Genomic DNA, 19,249 nt, shown 5'->3' on the forward strand with positions numbered 1-19,249 from the left:
AACACGACACGCAGCCCGGTCCGGGAATCGAACTCACTACCTCATGTGTGTCTGACGCTCTAACCACTGAGTCTTGTGCCTTCAAGGAGGATCAGTCAATTACAATTTTATTCAACATATTCCCCTTTTAGATTCACACAGTCATTGCAGTGGTCGTTCAGTTTTTCTAAGCCCCGTAAAAGAACTCAGAAGGTTGGGCCTCCAACCAGGCTTTTCGCGACACCCTTCAAGCCAGGAACTTTTCAGCACCTTCTCGTACACGACGGTTTATCAGATGCATTCGGTTTATGTAGCATTAATACATTATATTGTATCATCAAAAATTTTTTTTAATTAGATTATCATTTTTAACTGATTTGGTATAAGAAGGGTTTCTAATCTTGTTGACAAAGTTATATTATAGTTTGTTTTGCAACAGTCGAAGAAACTTTATAGCAGTTGGTTCGGTATCAGCCATCTCTAGTTACATTTGAGAGATATTAAGTATATTTTACTACACCCGAAATGTCTTTATGAGTGACTCATTTAATCATTGCTCCCACTCATCATAAATATAAGCAGTTACTCATGTACAAACATTATTATTTTCTGTGTGGTTAAAAAGGGAGGGTTAAAATAAACAAGAATTGTTTTTCTTTTTCTTTCGAACTTCTAATGTAAATTGTAAACATTCGTAAAAATAAGCACGTGTGTTACGAAGGGTAGTGAAAATTCAGTTGTTTTAAACACGGGATTGTCTTCTTTGACTCATTCAGACTCACCTGTCCAAAATAGCTATACGCACTTCCCCTTATGGAACACACACATACGCGCGCGCACACCCACGCTGTCAGGAACATTATAGGCGTAGGCAGGCGTGGGTGTGTGTGGTTAAGAAGCTTGCTTCACAACCATGTGATCTTGGGTTCAGTCCCACTGCGTGGCACCCCACGTAAGCGTCTTCTACTATAGCGCAGGACCGACCAAAGCCTTGTGCATTGATTTCGTAGGCAGAAACTGAAGGAAGCTCGTCGAGTATAAACACACACACATGCACGCACATACACACACACATACACACACATACGCACACACACGCACACACGCACACACACGCACACACACACACACACACACACACACACACACAAACACACACACACACAAATACACATGTGAATGTGTGTCTGAGTTACATTTGTCTCCCACTACCACTTGACAACTGGTGCTGGTTTGTTTCCGTTCCCGTCTCGCGTGGCAAAAAAAAAAAAAAATTCGCGGTCGGGATGCTGGTCCGTCGTTAGATTACTCATTTTTACCAGATGAGTGAACTAGATCAACGTGAAATGAGATGTTTTACTCAAGAACACCCAAGGCGACGAGCTGGTAGAGTCGTTAGCACGCCGGGTGAAATGCTTAGCGGTATTTCTTCTGCCGTTACGTTCTGAGTTCAAATTCCGCCGAGGTTGACTTTGCCTTTCATCCTTTCGGGGTCGATAAATTAAGTACCAGTTACGCACTGGCGTCGATGTAATCGACTTAATCCGTTCGTCTGTTCTTGTTTGTTCCCTCTATGTTTAGCCCCTTGTGAGCAATAACGAAATAGGTATCTCGTCTGTCTTTACGTTCTGAATTCAAATTCCACCGAGGTCACTTTTGCCTTTAATCGATGAATTAAGTACCAGTTGCGTACTGGGTCGATCTAATCGACTGACACCCCTTTTCAAAAACTTCGGACCTTGTGCCTGGAGTAGAAAAGAAAAGAACACCCAAGGCAGCGAGCTGGCAGAATCGTTAGCACGCCAGCATTGCGTCCCCTCCCCCCAAATTTCAGGCTTTGTGACTTTAGTAAAAAGGATTATTATTATTATTATTATTATTATTATTATTATTCTGTTCAGGACGGTGAACTGTCAGAGTCGTTATCACGCCGGACAAAATGCTTAGCGGCACTCCGTCCGACTTTACATTCTACTTCAAATTCCACCGAGGTCGACTTTCCCTTTCATCGTTTCGGGGTCAATGAAATAAGTGCCTGTCAGACACTGGAGTCGATGTAATCGACTAGCTCCCTCCCTCGCTCCCACAAAATTCCAGACCTTGTACCTGTATTAGAAAGAATTATTAATATTATCGGGAACGGCAAACTGCCGGAATCGTAAGGATGTCGGATAAAATGCTTTGCAGAATTTCTTCTGACTCATTACGTCCGGAGTTCAAATTCAGCCCAGGTCAATTTTTTGCCTTTCGTCTTTTTGCTGTCGATGAAATAAAAATCAATTGAGCTCTGGAGTCGATGTAATCGATAAGCGACCTCCCTCCCAATTTCAGGCCTCGTGCCTATAGTAGAAAAGATTTAATATTATTGGATTTTTACATTCAGGATCAGAATATTTTCGTCACTTCTCTATATATCAAATCATACGAGTATTACGTTCAACTGTGTTTTAAAGGCGTCGTTTTGTTTATATATGTTGCTAAGCACTGCCAATCGTTTTAGTTTATGTGTGCATGTATTCGTGTATGAATGTGTGTGTGTGTGTGTGTATATATGTATAGGAGAGAGAGAGAGAGAGAGTTTGTAGCTCTGGTAAGCGTTTTTATGTGCGTAGGTGTGTGTGTGTGTGTGTTTGCTCAGTGTCAAATAAACAGAAATGTGAACAATACAGTGTATTTGCCAGATTAAGAGATAAAGCAGATATAAATTCTCTCACACGTACACACACACACACACACGCGCATACTTACGGACACGCACAAAACACGTACACATACACACGCCCACATACACACGTACCTAACTCTTCACATAAATGCACAAACATCCCCTTACCGATGCATAAGAATGCTCACTACAACAAACTAACAACTACACACATACATGAACACACACACACACTTAAACGATTGGTAATGCTCAACAGCATGTAAACAAGAAGGAGCTCTTGTAAAAAACAGTTGAATTTATTGCTCATATGACAAGACTACAGAGTTGTAACGAAAGTATTCTTTCATAGAATAGTACTCTTTCATAGACTGGCCCTCTCCCCGCCAAATTTTGGGTCTTGTGCCCATAGTAGAAAAGAAATTGTAGAGCATCAGAGAGATGCCTTGTGGTATTCATTCTGGCTCTTCGTGCTCTGAATTCTGAGACGGTTGACTTAATCTGCTACCTGGGTGAACTCAAACACCCGATCTTTGTGTCTTTAGTAGAGTTTACTCTGTTGCAAGCACTTTGGGTCGGGTTATTGGAGGAAGGATAACTTCGCGTATTTTTCTTTCCACTAGTCTTGGTAGATCTGAATAAATAAATAAATAAATAAATGAATAAATAAATAAATAAATAAATAAATAAAGGGCTGTGGTCAATGTCTTTCCCTTCTTGACTAACCGCTAAAAAATGTGAATGTAAAAAGAATTCTAAGGAATATAAAAGTAAAGAAAATATAGCGTCTAACGAGGGACATGACTGTCCCTTTTGGTTAAAATTTAAAAAGTTAATCAATGAAATCTTTAATTACTGTTAGCTGTGTACATTAAGAAATTAATTTTAGATCATAAATAAAAGTTGAAGGAACGTGGCCCCGTGTCAAAATTGGGATTTCCATTTCCCGACAGAGCAGCAAATTGTGTTCTTGAGCAAAACACTTCATTTCACGTTACTCCAGTCCATTCAGCTGTAAATAACCCTGCGATGGACTAACACCCTGTTCGGGGAAAATGTTGAGGTCCAAGTCACTTATACGCCATAGAATCCAGGTAAGTGACCTTATGACGCCTAGCACGCGAAGCAGTAATGTTCGTAAATGAAAGAATCCCGATGAATTTAAGAGAGGGAGAGAGAGAGAGAGGGAGAGAGAGAGAGAGAGAGAGAGAGAGAAGATTTAGCGTCTAATGAAGGACACTACTGAGTCATTTTTTATGAGTTATTCAAAGATATTGTTGTTGGCCTTCTACCCAAAGAAATTATTCTTAGCTCATAGGCGCAGACGTTGGTATGTTGTTAAGAACTTGCTTCCAGACCACTTGGGCTTGATTTCAATCCTTGGGCAAGTGTCTTATACTATATCCCTTGGCTGACCAAAGCTTTGTGAGTGGACATGGTAGATAAAAACTGAAAGAAGCTTACCTCACACGCACACACACATATGTGCGTGTGTTTGTATGTTTGTGTTGTGTTTGTTTCCCAACACCACTTGACAACTGGTGTTGGTTTGTTTGCGTCCCCATAACTTAACGGTTCGGTTTAACAGGTTGATGGTATAAGCACCAAGAGGTTTGTTCGAGTAAACTTTTCAAGGCGGTGCCCCAGTATAGCCGCAGTCCAAAAACTGAAATAAGTAAAAGATATTTCGGTATTTATTAAAAAAAAAAAACTGGTTTTAAATTTTGGCACAAGGCGAGCAATTTCGGGGAAAGGGGTCAAATTGATTTCATCGACCCCAGTTCCAACTGAAACTATTTTATCAATGCCGAAAGGATGAAACGCAACGTCGACCTCGGTGGAATTTGAACTCAGAACATAAAGACGGACGAATTCTCGCGAAGCATTTTGTCCGACGCCGTTACAATTCTTATTTCTTTATTGCCCACAAGGGGCTAAACATAGAGGGGACAAACAAGGACAGAAAAAGGGATTAAGTCGATTACATCGACCCAGTGCGCAACTGGTAATTAATTTATCGACCCCGAAAGGATGAAAGGCAAAGTCGACCTCGGCGGAATTTGAACTCACAACGTAACTGCAGATGAAATATCACTAAGCATTTTGCCCGGTGCCGTTACAATTCTGCCAGCTCACTGCCTTCTATTCTTGGGTAGATATTGGTTTCAGATTTTGGTACAAGGCCAACAATTTCTGACAAGGGGCTAAGTCGATTACATCGTCTCCAGTACTCAACTAGTACTTATTTTACTGACCCCCGCAAAAAAATGAAAGGTAAAGATGACCTCGGCGGAATTTGAGCTCAGAACGCAAAGACGAACGGAATGCCGCTAACCATTTTGCCCGGCATGTTAACGGTTCTTTTCTACTCTAGGCACTAGGCCCAAAATTTTTGGGGAGGGGGGGACAGTCGATTAGATCGACCCCAGTACGCAACTGGTAATTAATTCATCAACCCCGAAAGGCAAAGTCGACCTAGGCGGAATTTGAACTCAGAGCGTAAAGACCGCTAAGCATTTAGCCCGGCGTGCTAACGTTTCCGCCAGCTCGCCGCCTTATAGATGTTATAAAATTTTGGTTTTAAATTTTGGCACAAGTCCAGTAGCATGGGGAAGTGGGTTAGTCGATTACGTCAACCTCAATGATGAACTGGTACTTATTTTATCAACTCCGAAAGGATGAAAAGCAAAGTCGACCTCGGTGGAATTTGAACTCAGAACGTAATGACGGACGAAATGTCACTCAAGCACAGTTACAATCTTACACTTGCAAGTTAGGGGACATAACTCTCTCTACGTTGACAACATATTAACTCCTAGCAATCGTCTTCTCCTTGAAGGGGATGGTGGCGAACCCTGCTGTACTCTTTCACCACAACTTTCTCTCACTCTTACTTCCTGTTTCTGTTGTGCCTGTAATTCAAAGGTACACCAGCGTTAATTTTTCGTTATTTTTTTTTTATCCTGCTTTTGACACGTTCAGTTCTGAAGATTAAAAAAAAGTGAGAGGGTGGGGTGGTGGTAAAAAACGCATTTCATATGGAAAGTATAAAAAATCAACAACTTATTTTAAAATTAAAATTTAGAAACAGAATATAGAAGACTTAGACACACCTGGTTTTGTTTTACAAAATTATGCAAAACATGTTTTCTCAAGAAGTTCAAACTTTCGTATGAATTTTTTAAAGCGTTAAAATATGTTTTTAATTGCCTGCAACACAGCTTTGCGATGTGCCTTTGAGAATCACTACAGTAGAATGGAGAATTGCCTGTAGTATGAGTTTCAAATTTTGGCACAAGACCGGCAAGTTCGGGCTTAGGCGATTACCTCGAACCCAGTGCTCAGCTAGTACTTGTTTTAAAATAAATAAATATCATTGAGATGGAAATAGGGAAATACGTATATTATTGTATGTAGATTTTTCTGTGTCTAGGGAGAGTCATATTGTCTTAATGTTTTATTATCTTACACACCGAATCGATTTTCACTCATTTATTATTTATATTTTTTTTCTTTTAAAATTTTCGTTGCTTTTGCAACTTTGTCAATGAGTGGAAATCGAATCGGTGAATGAGTTAGATAATAGGGTATTGAGACAATATGACTCTGCCCAGACACAGCAAAATTTGCTTCAACACACGAATTCACATAAAGAATCTTGCAAACCAGACACAAAGACGAAATTGTAGGTAGAGTTATCTACATTTATAAGTATTCAAAGGGAAAATATTTAGGAAAATGAAATATTTTCAATTCATATGTGATTTCTCATTAGCCGGCGAGAATCGTTAGCACGTTGGGCAAAATGTTTAGAAGTGTAGTAACGCCGTGCGCATGCGTGTCTCACGCATGCGTGGAATTCAACAACCAAGCTTTCCCGTTTTGATCGATCTCTTTCTTGCTGGCCAGCAATTGAGCAAGGACGTGTCTAGCTGTCTCTCCATCTTTCGAACTCACGCTAGACAGCTCACATCAATATACCAACGTCCCAACAACCATGTTCTCACACACCGAAGACGTCTCAACAAATAAGATTAAAGATGTATATTTTCCACCTTGAATAAATGTTGTTTGTGTTGAAAGTTTGGAGTTCAGCGTTCCGTTCATATTCTAATTTAATATAGGAAAGTCAGGTGTACATCTAATGATGTATAACCCACCAACCTATAAAGTGGTGACCCCGATGTGATTCAAACACGCAGCCCGCTGAGCTACAATAACAACTATTTCTATATAACTGATAACCAATATTCCTATAAAGTGGTGACCCCGAGTACGAACAACTGCAGCCACGAAATCTGAACTACCAAGCAACGATGACCACCAACATCTCCAACCATAGTCAACACGACTTACTATGTACACCAAACTAAACCACCGCGGCAAATCTCTTTCTTCGATTCTGTTAGGTGACTTAGCTTCACCACGATAATAAACAGACAAGAATTACAGCCTGCGATACTTCCAATTGTGTACTCAAGAACTTGGTATAAAACTCTCACGTGTACTGACTTTCTATCTGCTGTAATATCTCACATACATATAGACGGCCTGTCTTTTATTATGTTCTTATATGTCGCATTCACACTCTCACATACACATACATCTTTTATGCCACACTAAATATCTCTTGTTATTCATTTTATACGGTTGTGTTTATCATCTTCTATCGTCACATGCGAACAATTTCATCTTGGGTTAAAAATCTCATCAAGGTCGACGCTAATGGTCGTACAGAGATTATCTCTGTACGACCATCTGTAAAAGCGTACCTCTTCAAACACCATCATCACCAAGCAGCCTTTTCGCCACCAGCTTCGTTCAACCAAGATTACCACCGCGACGACAACAACTACTACTACCAACTACAAGCATTCCCCCGACGTCGCCAACAGTTTCAACATGACATTATTACCACCGTCAACATCATTACCACCACACATACAGAACACAGCTATATTACAGTTCCTGCGCCGACGTCTTCTCCATCAATGTACTTACTGTCTACCACAATGTCGTGCGCCAACAACCCCACCACCAGGGACACACCAGATCAACACACTCGGTTTTATCTTCACTGTATGAGTGGAATTTTCCCCTCACGCACAACAGTCAGAGCTAGCCGACTAGGATATTTAGTACCAGGTAACCGGTCGCAATCTCGCATTGATGCTCAACTATAGCTCTGCCAACTGACCACGACTTCCTGAGTACAGACATTCTAAATCAACTTGTGTAATTCTTTTACGAACTGGACATATAGTTTTTTTGTCTCTACAGACGCTTTTAATATGTTCTGTGTTTTTTCTCACACACACACTTGTGCACTCACACATTTTCTTTCATTTGTACATTGCATGCATGTTCTCACGAGTGCACATTCATTTCTTTCATTTTTCTTTGTGTGTGTTTGTGCTACATCTTGTGGGTGGTTTTCAGTGGCCATCCTGCCTCAGGCGTTCCAACAAAAAAATTATATTATCGTGCGTTCCACACTGGCGAGGGGAGCCCTGTAGTAACGCCGTGCGCATGCGTAGTCTCACGCATGCGTGGAATTCAACAACCAAGCTTTCCCGCTTTGATCGATCTCTTTCTTGCTGGCCAGCAATTGAGCAAGGACGTGTCTAGCTGTCTCTCCATCTTTCGAACTCACGCTAGACAGCTCACATCAATATACCAACGTCCCAACAACCATGTTCTCACACACCGAAGACGTCTCAACAAATAAGATTAAAGATGTATATTTTCCACCTTGAATAAATGTTGTTTGTGTTAAAAGTTTGGAGTTCAGCGTTCCGTTCATATTTTAATTTAATATAGGAAAGTCAGGTGTACATCTAATGATGTATAACCCACCAACCTATAGAAGTATTTCACCCGTCTTTACGATCTGAGTTCAAATTCTCCCGATGTCAATTTTGCCTATCATCCTTTCGGGGTTCATAAAATAAGTACCAGTTGAACACTGGGGTCAATGTAATCAACTTACCCTCTCCCTCGAAATTGCTGGCCTTGTGCCAGAATTTGTAACCGATATTTATTAACAAAATAAGTCAACGAGCTGGCAGAATCGTTACCGCGTCGGACAAAATGCTTAGCAGCATTACATCCGTCTTTGAGTTCGAATTCTGCCGTGGTTGACTTTGCTTTCATGCTTTCGGGGTCGATAAAATAAGTACCAGCTGAGCACTGGGATCGATTTAATTCAACTGGCCCTCTTCTCAGAAATTTCGGGCCTTATGCATAGAGTAGAAAAGAATAAAATAAGTCAACGAGCTGGCAGAATCGTTACCGCGTCGAACAAAATGCTTAGTGGCATTTCGTCCATCTTTAAGTTTTGAGTTCGAATTCCGCCGTGGTTGACTTTGCCTTTTACCCTTTCGGGGTCAATAAAATAAGTACCAGCTGACTACTGGGGTCGATGCAATCGAATAGCCCCCTCCCACATAATTTCAGGCCATGTGCTTGTAGTAGAAAGGATACGAGAAACCTCATTGATTTTCGGTTCAAATGTTATTTTTCGGAACTGAATGGTCTTAAAGAACAGCATCATCAACAATAACAACTATAGCAAAAATGAAATCAATAAAACAGTTAAACAAAGGGACATCAACATTGCAACAACACAATGACAGAATTAGCAGCGAATTTAAACTCAAATTATATCCTACTAAATCAGCCGAAGAAGGAGCTTCCACATTACGGTATCGACCGGAGTTTCGGATGTTGTTCTATACCGCTTGTCACAATGCGCTTCCTCATATTGCTGTAGCTTTCCTATAAGCCTTTCTACTATAGGCACAAGGTCTGGAATTTGAGGGGAGGGGGATAGCCCATTACATCGACCCCAGTACGTAACTGGTACTTAATTCATCGCCCCCCCCCCCCCCCCGAAAGGATGAAAGGCAAAGTCGATTTCGGCGGAATTTGAACTCAGAAGGTAAAGTCGGGCGAAATACCGCTATGCATTTCGCCCGGCGTGCTGACGTTTCTGCCAGCTCGCCGCCTTTCACTTAATGCCCCCTCCAGTGTCAAGGCGAGCACGCAAATAGCGTATAAGGGACAGATACTCGACATTCTCACTAAACGGGATGTCAATCCGTCTCAGGATAACTAATTTAGTTGAGTGAACTGGAGCAACGTGAAATGAAGCGTTTCGCTCAAAAACAGAAGGCACCGCCCGGTACAGGAATCGAAAGCACGATCGTGAGATCGTGGATACGATACCTTAACTACTAGACCACTTGCCTTCATATAGTATCTTCCACATATCGCAGGTGTGGCTGGATGGTAAGTAGCTTGCTTACCAACTACATGGTTCCGGGTGCATTCCTACTGCGTGGCACCTTGGGCAAATGTCTTCTACTATAGCCTCGGGCCGACCAAAGCCTTGTGAGTGGATTTGGTAGACGGAAACTGAAAGAAGCCCGTCGTATATATGTATATATATATATATGTATGTGTGTGTGTGTATATGTTTGTGTGTCTGTGTTTGTCCCCCCAGCATCGCTTGACAACCGATGGTGGTGTGTTTACGTCCCCGTAACTTAGCGGTTCGGCAAAAGAGACCGATAGAATAAGTACTAGGCTTCCAAAGAATAAGTTCTGTGGTCGATTTGCTCGACTAAAAAGGCGGTTCTCCAACATGGCCGCAGTCAAATGACTGAAACAAGTAAAAGAGTAAAAGAGAGTAAAGAGTATATCTCAGTATGCTAGATATAACAGCCATTTTTTTCTTCAAAAAGCACTCAACAACTTCATGCATGTTTATATATATGCTTGAATCAAAGAGCAAGATCTTCCTCAAACTATAGGCTTCTGTCTCATGCCATTTCAATACAATACCCAATCACTACCGGGTACCTCAGTTTTTCAAAAACTAAACTAAAAAAATAGTGTTAGCAATTAACATGTTTCAATATTCTTTTCTACTCTAGGCACAAGGCACGAAATTTTGGGGATGGGACCAGTCGATTAGCTGACCCTAGTACCAAACTGGTACTTAATTTTTCGACCTCGAAACGACTCACCGCCTTGCACATGTTTCAATACTAATGAAACTAAAGCGGTGAGCTGGTAGAATCGTTAGCAGGCCGGGCAAAATGCTTAGCGACATTTCGTCCGTCAGTACGTTCTGAGTCCAAATTCCGCCGAGGTCGACTTTGCCTTTCATCCTTTCAGGGTCGGTAAATTAAGCACCAGTTACGCACTGGGATCGATGTAATCAACTTATCTTCTCCCCCAAAATTTCAGGCCTTTTGCCTGTAATAGAAAAAAGATATTAATAGTAAAACTAAAGCGATGAGCTGGTCGAATCGTTAGCACTCCGAGTATAATGCTTAGCGGCATTTCGTCCGACTGTATTTTCTGAGTTCAAACTCTACCGGGGTCGACTTTACATTTCAACCTTTCGGGGTCGATAAAATAAGTATCAGTTATATAATCGACTGGATATAATCGACTTAGCCCTTTTCCGTGCCAAAATACAGAACCAATATTAATAGTAAAACTCCGTCAGTACGTTCTGTGTTGAAATGCCGCCGAGGCTTTGCTTTTCATTGTCTTAAGATCGATAAAATAAGTACCAGTTGACCATTCGGGTGAATGTAATCGATTGCCCTTCCGCTGAACTTATTGGCCCTGTGCCAAAATTTGAAGTCAACATTTAAGAGTAAAACTGCAAAGAAATATAATTTTAATAGTCATTTTGTAATTTTTTTAATCGTTTATTTGTTTCAGTCATTGGACTGCGGCCATGCTGGGATAGCGTCTTGAATGGGCTTGTTGAACAGATCGACCCCAATTCATTCTATCGGTGTGTATGGGGACGTAAACAAACCAATATAGGTTTCAAGTAGTAGCGGGGGATGGGAGCGGTTGGCAAACACAAGCACAAACACACACACACAGACAGACACATGTGCGTGCGCGAACATGCATGTATTTAAAAGCATGAAATTTTTAAAAAACAGACACCTATAACCCATCCTGAAGTGGAAAATCAAAGCATAGATGCGAAAATATGTAACAATCGTTTATTAAACTAATATATTTTTTTAAATATTTTTTCGTGCTCCCAATTTTTTCATGAACCAATTACCGACGTAAGTTGAAGTATAGCTGTATTTTTCTTAAATTATATACAGAATATTTTTCACTTTAACTATTTTTCCCGGCAAAAGAAACACGCGCGCGCGCGCCAAAAGGAAAATAAATGAACGAGAAAACACAAATGGAATTTCAACTGTTCAATGTCATATTTTACTTCAGTGGATAATATACAACAATCAAATTAGAATACGGATATGGTACTAGATCATTTTATCATTAACTGGGTATTTATTCTTATAAATCTAGTTGTAGAATCGTTTTATTTTAATATAATCATAAAAGTTTAGGAAAATGTATTCGAAGGCATAATGTTTAGCTAACATGTTAAGGGAAGCAATCAAAAACTAACTGTTCCATAAATTTAGGAAGTTATTTCCCTTGCATTAATAACCTCGCGTTTTGGCATTTTCGTTTCACCAGTTTGCTGTCGCTTTGGTTATTATTAAGTTATTCCTAAACTTTGAATCCGTTTTCTTGTATTGAAATTCCATTATACATAGGAAAAACAGTGTACATATACATAATAACCCCCTTATATATATTTTAGACGCAGGTGTGACTGTGCGGTAAGAAGCTTGTATCCAACAACATAGATCCGGGTTCAGTCCCACTGCGTGGCACCTTGGGCAAGTGTCTCTTACTATAGCCTCGGGTAGACCAAAGCCTTGTGAATGGATTTGATAGACGGAAAGAAACCCGTCGTATATATTTATATATATATATATATATATAGGTATATGTGTGTGTGTGTATTTGTGTGTTTGTGTCAATGTGTGTCCTCGCACCATTGCTTGACAACCGATGTTGGTGCGTTTATGTCCCCGTAACTTAGCGGTTCGGCAAAAGAAATCGATGGAATAAGTACTAGGCTTACAAAGAATAAATCCTGGGGTCGATTTGGTCGATTAAAACCCCTTCAGGCTGTGGTGCAGCATGGCTGCAATCAAATGGCTGAAACAAATAAAAGAATGAAATAATATATATATGTATATGCATGAATGTATGTGTGTGTATATATATATATATATATATATATATATATATATATATATATATATATATATATATATATATATAAAACAAATAATAAATGAGTATATGCATATATACGTACAGGTATGTGCATACCTACGTTTACCTGTATATATAGGCGCATATCTGGGTACAGGACATTGCAAACAAAACGTAGACAAGAAAATAATAATAACCAGAGTACAGAAAACACACAGGCCACATAGAGAACATTTTCCTTCATCAGCTACCCCCATTTTAACATCGGCGTTTCGAAGAGCAGGGCAGGACGCATCGTTAAAATGGCTCTTCCCATGGACCGCAAATTAAATTTGTATACACAAATTAAACTTGTGCCATGGAGGAATGTCGTGGCGGACAAAAAACAAGACAGGAAAACAAACGGAAAGGAAAACAAACGGAAAAGGCCATGCGGCCAGACGTGAAAAATTATGTGTATATGAACGCTATGAGGCACGAACTGAAAGCGGGACGAAGTAAGTTCGCGTGTTTGCTCAGCGATAGCCAAGGAAGAAAGGAATTAGTAACCGGAAACATGTGACCAGGGAATTGTGACTAAAGGTGCATATTAGCACCAGCATTGCTAGAATTAAGATTCAAAACGGACAAGCATTCATCGATTAACTGGAATGTGACTGTAGGGTGCTTGTCTCCCTTGTCAGTCATTAGATAAACGCTTACCCGTGGCTAAGAGTTGTTTCTTATTTCTATCAATGTACCCTTAGTGACGTTTGTACGGCCGTTATAATCTTTTACACATATACACACGCAGATAGAACAGGATTTATGTTATTTATATATATATATATATATATATATATATATATATATATATATATACTATTAATATAGCCTGAATTATTTTAGCATTTTCTACCTTGACTTTTTTTCCATATATATCAACTCGTGTGTTCTTTTTCAGCCTTCTACATATATATATATATATATAATTATAAAATCTGGTAATTAGTCATATATTAATTAATATCGATTAATTATCAGGAGGCCAGCACATCTAAAGAATCAAAGAGATTCAGAAATATTATCTGCAATCTCGGGGGATTAAGGTACATTTTAAAAAATAACGTCGACCACTAACGTGGACAATTAATGCGCTAGAAATAGATCACATCTTGTGTCTATTAAAACCTAAATTGTTCTCAACATGAAATATAGCAGCATACTAAAAACGTGAGCGGGCAAGACATTTAAAATCACCTAAAAAAGCATTATTAAACAGGAACTAGTTTCGGATTTAACAAATTCTTACCATTTGTCTATTCCTCATCAGCCTGATTTGTAATTTAACCGTAATCATCAGAATCGTATACAGAGTTGCCCACCACCATGGGTGCGCATGCATATGGTTCTGTTAATTACAGCTTAATGGTAAAATTCAAAAGTCTTCGTTTTGGCGCGCTAATTCCAGGAATATATCCGCAGAAAATATTTACTGCATCTTATATATTCAGTATGAGAACATGGGCAATGGGTAAAATATTATTATAAAATCTGGTAATTAGTCATATATTAATTAATATCGATTAATTATCAGGAGGCCAGCACATCTAAAGAATCAAAGAGATTCAGAAATATTATCTGCAATCTCAGGGGATTAAGGTACATTTTAAAAAATAACGTCGACCACTAACGTGGACAATTAATGCGCTGATTTTAAATGTCTTGCCCGCTCATATATATATATATATATATATATATATATATATATATATATATATATATATATATACACCCACACACACACATATATGTATGCATTTATGAGTGTTTTTATGTATGTATGGATGAATGTGTGCACATGCGTATATATATATATATATATATATATATATATATATATATATATATATATATTCTTTCTTTTACTTGTTCCAGTCATTTGACTGCAGCCATGCTGGAGCACCACCCTGAAGGGTTTTTAGTCGAACAAATCCATCCATCCCACTGAAATTATTTTTTTAGCCAAGTACTTATTCTATCGGTCTCTTTTACCAAACTACCAAGCTACGGAAACATAAACACACCAACACCGGTTGTCAAGCGGTGATGGGGGGACAGAGACACAAAGACACGCACACCCACACACATATACGACGGGCTTCTTTTAGTTTCTGCTATGGCTTCATGCTATAGTAAAAGAGACTTGCCCAAGGTGCCATGTAGTGAGACTGAGCCTGGAACCATGTTGTTGGTAAGCAATGCACACACACACACGCACACACACAAACACACACACACACACACACACACACACACACACACATATATACATATATGTATATATGTACATACCTACGTTGATGTGTTTATGTCCCCATAATCTAACACTTTGGCAAAAGACACTGATAGAATGAGAACCAGGCTTAAAGAAAAAAATGTACAAGGGTTAATTCATTCTAATAAAAAATATTCTTCAAAGTGGTGCCCCAGCATGACCGCAGTGTAATGACTGAAACAAGTAAAAAGTAAAAGATATTGTTATATCATGAATTATATTCTGTAAGGTGTTTGGCATTAGAAAGGACACCCAACTGTAGAAACTAAGTCAAAGCAGAGAGTAGGGCTTAATGCAGCCTTCCTGTCAAATCTTCCAACCCATGAAAAATGGGCGTTAAATGATGATGATGACGATGATGATGATGATGACGATGATGATGATGACGATGATGATGATGATGATGATGATGATGATGATGATATTTATGTTATGAATATAATCCCCAATGGGGTTGGTACGGTGTGTTTTGGCACAGTTCTTTTGGTGCCACTTATTTGGCATCACTGATTCAACACTGATTTATTTGACATCAGATGTTTTAATGCTTCAATTTTTTGGGGGGTGGGGGTGGTGGTGGTGGTGGTGGTGGTGGCTTTCTGTCATTCTCTCGCTCCCTCTCTCCCCTTCTATTTGTCTGTTTGTCTATCTGTCTGTCTTTGCCTGTCACTGCCTGTCTGTCTGTCTGTCTGTCTGCCTGTCTCTCTATCTATGTGTGTGAACACATTCCTTATTTTGTGTATAAAGAAAGGGCAAGTGCTTATGTCAACTGTGTTCAGTTAATACATTGCAATCTCTCTCTCTCTCCCATTAACTTTGTGTGCGTGTGTGTGTGTGTGTGTGATTGTGTGTGTGTGTGTATATGTGTGTGTGTTTGACTCTTGTTCACAAAAAGTACTGTTGTCAAAATAAGTTCTATGTCCAGTTAATCATGCTAAATGACCAGTGTCCAAACAGCTGTGCCTAATCATTTCATTCCACAATAGGGTTGATTTAATTTTCATACTTTCCAAGTTCATAAAATAAGTAGCAGACGAGTAGTGGATCAACCTAATAGATTATATTCATCTGACCTGGTGGTGCTTAAAAGGCGCCCATGCCAATGACCCATAAAAGGCACACACACACACATATATATTTGTATAATGGGCTTCTTTTTGTTTCCATCAACCTGATCCATTCACAAGACTTTGATTGGCCTGAAGTTATAGTGGAAGGCACTTGCCTCAAATACCACAGAGTGGGACTGAACCTGGAACCATATACTTGGGAAGCAAGCTTCTTACCACACAGCCACATCTGTGCCTATTTATATTTTCAAATCAAAACCACAACATCAGAAATAAATGAGGTAATGAAGAAGCTTCTAAGCAGTCTCTCAATCTGCTAGACATAGCATCCATGATTCCCTACATTATATTTGCTCTATGCCTTCTTTGTTTAAAACCCTTCCATGACCTACTTGGTTGATAGTCTTAACTTATCACCCAGTTTACACTATGACTGGTATTCTGTGTGCTTTTAGAAGAGGCCACCCTGTTGTAAGCATTTGAACCATGTTCCATGATCCTCTCCTTTTCTCCTTCCATTTGTCTTGGAATCCTTGTAATCTCACACCAATATCCCCCCCACAAAAAAACCCCAAAAAACAAACAGGAAAAGAGGAAGGATGTATTGAACAAGTTATATGCAAAAGAGGATGGAACTATTATGACTAGAAAGCCTTTGATCTCAGGCTTGCTGAACCAGGTTTACCTGGGGCTAAACAGCAACAGCAACAACAACAACAACAGTAATGAGAAAATACAATCAATCCATTGTATAAATATTTCGTCTTCAACACAAATATTTGTAGACTGTAATTCAGTCTGTGTTCCAACTATCAACACCACCACCACCACCACCACCACCACCACCACCACCACCACCACCATCACAACCACCACTCCAGTCAATGTCGCCACTACCACGCATCCCCACCACCACCACCACCACCTCACTGATACCTACTTATATAGAAACCATACATCTTATTCCTGTCTAATCCACAAATCTCTCTTCTTTCTAACCATTTTCTGCTGTCTAGACAACAATTTATATTCCAGCTTCTGAAAGGTGGTGCCTGTGAGTATAGAAGAATCTTCATTCCTTACCACTCACCCATTTTACAAGGCTATTAGAAGCAAAGAATTTGAATAATTCTTGCTCAAAAGTAGAGGACACTTTCATATATCACACCAGTCTTTAAGCCTTCTAATCTTCCAAATCTCAAGAATTTTCTTCTCTTGAAAGAGTTTCTACCAACTTGCAACATCATAAAATACTCCAACTTCCTACTTCTCAGCTATGATGATTCTGAAAGCAATATTCTCTTTGAAAATCCTCCCAGAAATTCTCTCTGAAGATCCAGTTTACTTTGACTGTCATGCTAGTCCTCTGCCCTAACTACTGGGCCATTGCGCCTCCACACTCAGGACATAAAGATGGATGAAATGCCACACAACCATTTTGCCCAGTGTGCAAACAATTCTTCAGCTCAACACCTTAACTTCTCTTTTAATATTGATTTCAAATTTTGGGACAAGACCAACAATTTCAAGGGGGGCGGGATAAATCAATTACATTGACCCCAATGCTTAACTGGTACTTAGTTTATCAACCCCAAAAGGATGAAAGTTAGTCAACCTCAGCAAAATTTGTTCTCGGAACATGAAGATGGATGAAATGCCACACAACCATTTTGCCCAGTGTGCAAACAATTCTTCAGCTCAACACCTTAACTTCTCTTTTGATATTGATTTCAAATTTTGGGACAAGACCAACAATTTCAAGGGGGGCGGGATAAATCAATTACATTGACCCCAATGCTTAACTGGTACTTAGTTTATCAACCCCAAAAGGATGAAAGTTAGTCAACCTCAGCAAAATTTGTTCTCGGAACATGAAGATGGATGAAATGCCACACAACCATTTTGCCCAGTGTGCAAACAATTCTTCAGCTCAACACCTTAACTTCTCTTTTAATATTGATTTCAAATTTTGGGACAAGACCAACAATTTCAAGGGGGGCGGGATAAATCAATTACATTGACCCCAATGCTTAACTGGTACTTAGTTTATCAACCCCAAAAGGATGAAAGTCAGTCAACCTCAGCAAAATTTGTTCTCGGAACATGAAGATGGATGAAATGCCACACAACCATTTTGCCCAGTGTGCAAACAATTCTTCAGCTCAACACCTTAACTTCTCTTTTGATATTGATTTCAAATTTTGGGACAAGACCAACAATTTCAAGGGGGGCGGGATAAATCAATTACATTGACCCCAATGCTTAACTGGTACTTAGTTTATCAACCCCAAAAGGATGAAAGTCAGTCAACCTCAGCAAAATTTGTTCTCGGAACATGAAGATGGATGAAATGCCACACAACCATTTTGCCCAGTGTGCAAACAATTCTTCAGCTCAACACCTTAACTTCTCTTTTGATATTGATTTCAAATTTTGGGACAAGACCAACAATTTCAAGGGGGGCGGGATAAATCAATTACATTGACCCCAATGCTTAACTGGTACTTAGTTTATCAACCCCAAAAGGATGAAAGTCAGTCAACCTCAGCAAAATTTGTTCTCGGAACATGAAGATGGATGAAATGCCACACAACCATTTTGCCCAGTGTGCAAACAATTCTTCAGCTCAACACCTTAACTTCTCTTTTGATATTGATTTCAAATTTTGGGACAAGACCAACAATTTCAAGGGGGGCGGGATAAATCAATTACATTGACCCCAATGCTTAACTGGTACTTAGTTTATCAACCCCAAAAGGATGAAAGTCAGTCAACCTCAGCAAAATTTGTTCTCGGAACATGAAGATGGATGAAATGCCACACAACCATTTTGCCCAGTGTGCAAACAATTCTTCAGCTCAACACCTTAACTTCTCTTTTGATATTGATTTCAAATTTTGGGACAAGACCAACAATTTCAAGGGGGGCGGGATAAATCAATTACATTGACCCCAATGCTTAACTGGTACTTAGTTTATCAACCCCAAAAGGATGAAAGTCAGTCAACCTCAGCAAAATTTGTTCTCGGAACATGAAGATGGATGAAATGCCACACAACCATTTTGCCCAGTGTGCAAACAATTCTTCAGCTCAACA

The 19,249-nt window shown here is 39.5% G+C and overlaps 1 long non-coding RNA gene across 1 annotated transcript in view; it reads right to left on the reverse strand.

Moving 5' to 3' along the window:
- Window positions 1–2,578: 2,578 nt before the first annotated feature.
- LOC128247625 (uncharacterized) overlaps window positions 2,579–19,249 on the reverse strand; it is a 63,438-nt gene continuing 46,767 nt past the window's right edge. Inside the window, exons 2-3 of the long non-coding RNA XR_008264000.2 lie at window positions 4,109–4,310; window positions 2,579–3,278 (exon numbers count right to left, since the gene is read on the reverse strand). This is a non-coding gene — a long non-coding RNA (uncharacterized LOC128247625). The remainder of the gene's footprint in view (window positions 3,279–4,108; window positions 4,311–19,249) is intronic.

This window comes from Octopus bimaculoides, chromosome 4 (assembly GCF_046866305.1).
Source record: "Octopus bimaculoides isolate indiv1 chromosome 4, ASM4686630v1, whole genome shotgun sequence".
In the NCBI taxonomy this organism is placed as follows: Eukaryota; Metazoa; Mollusca; class Cephalopoda; order Octopoda; family Octopodidae; genus Octopus; species Octopus bimaculoides.